The 2,240-nt window shown below is 51.4% G+C and overlaps 1 protein-coding gene across 2 annotated transcripts in view; it reads right to left on the reverse strand.

Annotated features, from left to right (window-relative positions):
* LOC116951124 (uncharacterized) overlaps positions 1 to 2,240 on the reverse strand; it is a 115,970-nt gene that overhangs the window by 16,708 nt on the left and 97,022 nt on the right. The gene's annotated exons all lie outside the window — the stretch shown is intronic.

The raw sequence follows: 2,240 nt of genomic DNA on the forward strand, positions 1-2,240 counted from the left end.
CTATGACCCCAAGAACACCATCCCCACCGTCAAACATGGAGGTGGAAACATTATGCTTTGGCGGTGTTTTTCTGCTAAGGGGACAGGACAACTTCACCGCATCAAAGGGACGATGGACGGAGCTATGTACCGTCAAATCTTGGGTGAGAACCTCCTTCCCTCAGCCAGGGCATTGAAAATGGGTCGTGGATGGGTATTCCAGCATGACAATGACCAAAACACACGGCCAAGGCAACAAAGGAGTGGCTCAAGAAGAAGCACATTAAGGTCCTGGAGTGGCCTAGCCAGTCTCCAGACCTTAATCCCAAAGAAAATATGTGGAGGGAGCTGAAGGTTCGAGTTGCCAAACGTCAGCCTCGAAACCTTAATGACTTGGAGAAGATCCGCAAAGAGGAGTGGGACAAAATCCCTCCTGAGATGTGTGCAAACCTGGTGGCCAACTACAAGAAACGTCTGACCTCTGTGATTGCCAACAAGGGTTTTGCCACTAAGTACTAGTCATGTTTTGCAGAGGGGTCAAGTACTTATTTCCGTCATTAAAATGCAAATAAATTTATAACATTTTTGACATGCGTTTTTATGGATTTTTGTTGTTGTTATTCTGTCTCTCACTGTTCAAATATACCTACCATTAAAATTATAGACTGATCATTTCTTTGTCAGTGGGCAGACGTACAAAATCAGCAGGGGATCAAATACTTGTTTCCCTCACTGTACAGGAGGTATGAGCACGACCCTGACAATGCCTGTTGTATATTTGGAGGTTGCATGTTCTGCCCGTGGCCACGTGGCTTTTTTATCCGGGTCCTCCGGTTTTTCCCTCCACATTTTAGAATCAACGTCCGTTTAGTGCATTTGGTTTCTATTAATGTCCACACGATGAAAAGCCATTTTGTTGAGTTATAATTTGTGGCGAGGTCGCTTTGAAAAAGAGCTATCGAGCTCAGTGTGCCTTACCCGGTACAATAAAATAAAAAAAGTGTTTATTTATTTTCCCACCCCTCACCCCTCGCTGATTTTCTATTCGGCTTCTCGGCTCGAGGCGATTAACCTCTGACCCCTCCTCCACGATTCGGTCGGTCGTGGTGATTCGTGGCTGCTATTCAACCGTAAGAATCGATTCCTTTTCTTTTGGTCTCTAATTCGAATGTTTTGTTGGACGATCCGTTCCATTACGTTTTCATGGGTAACGTTTTTCGCACAGGTTGCACGAGTGAAGGAGTGTGTTTCGGATGTCTTCATGTCCACCGCTGGCCCAGGTCCACACGCGGAGATGTGCTTCGTCGTATGAGCAGAGGTGACACTTCCATGGTTGACTTGATCAGTCCAAGACGTATCCGAAAGCAAACGCTTACTTGCCTGGCTGCGAGTGCTTAAAGCAATTGCGGTATTGGCCCCCACTTTACCGTACACACTCTGTACAAAGGGGGATACAGGCGCAGTCCTGCAATTGCTCGCTCACACATCACTGCTGAGGAAGCTCTAGGCATGCCCCCTCTAGAGGGTATTTTGGCCTATTCTTCCACGTTGGCCCGGCGTCTTAGAAGAGGTGGGAGTTACCCACACGTGCCCGTACGCGCCCAAACGCCTCGTTGCGCCGGCGAGCCGCGGCCGGCGATTTGGCGATTTTGAAACGACTTGGCGCTGCTTAATGAGCCACCTGATGGCCTGCCGTTGCGTCGTGGTCGTTCGGCTGTCGAGCGCGCTCCGGTGTCAGCGCGGGACGCGCGGACGCCTCTCCCGCCCGTGCTAACGAGTGAGTGTTTACTTCCTCGCGAGTTAATCACCGTCACGTCGAGCCTTCCTACTGGCACGATATCAGGACAGATGTCACCTTGTTCGGTCATTCGTCATGTCAGGCCTCCCGCAGCAGACCTATCCGGTGGGAAGCGTGAGACGGCGGCGCGGGAGGCGACAGCGTCCCCTTCTGAGTCGTGTCGGCGCACAACGTCCGGGTTGAGGAGCCCCCGCCCCCCCCCCCCCCCACTAACACTCATTCGTGAGAAACGCATCGCGAACGACGTCATTCTTTGGCTCCTGGCTTCGTTGTCCAAGAGGAAACGAACTAGGCCGTGGGGTTTTTTTTTCCCAGTCGCGGGTGATAACGGGCGCGGATTGATTCAGTGAGACACCCGATTGCGCTGGCAGTGGCTCCGTCAGCAGCGTGTCGTCACACGCAGATCCATAGACACACACGGAGACGTGTAGATTCACACAGAGACCCACGTACTCACATGGAG

The sequence above is a fragment of the Petromyzon marinus genome, chromosome 3 (assembly GCF_048934315.1).
Source record: "Petromyzon marinus isolate PM22_M1 ecotype Great Lakes invasive population chromosome 3, UKy_Petmar_22M1.pri1.0, whole genome shotgun sequence".
Lineage (NCBI taxonomy): Eukaryota > Metazoa > Chordata > Hyperoartia > Petromyzontiformes > Petromyzontidae > Petromyzon > Petromyzon marinus.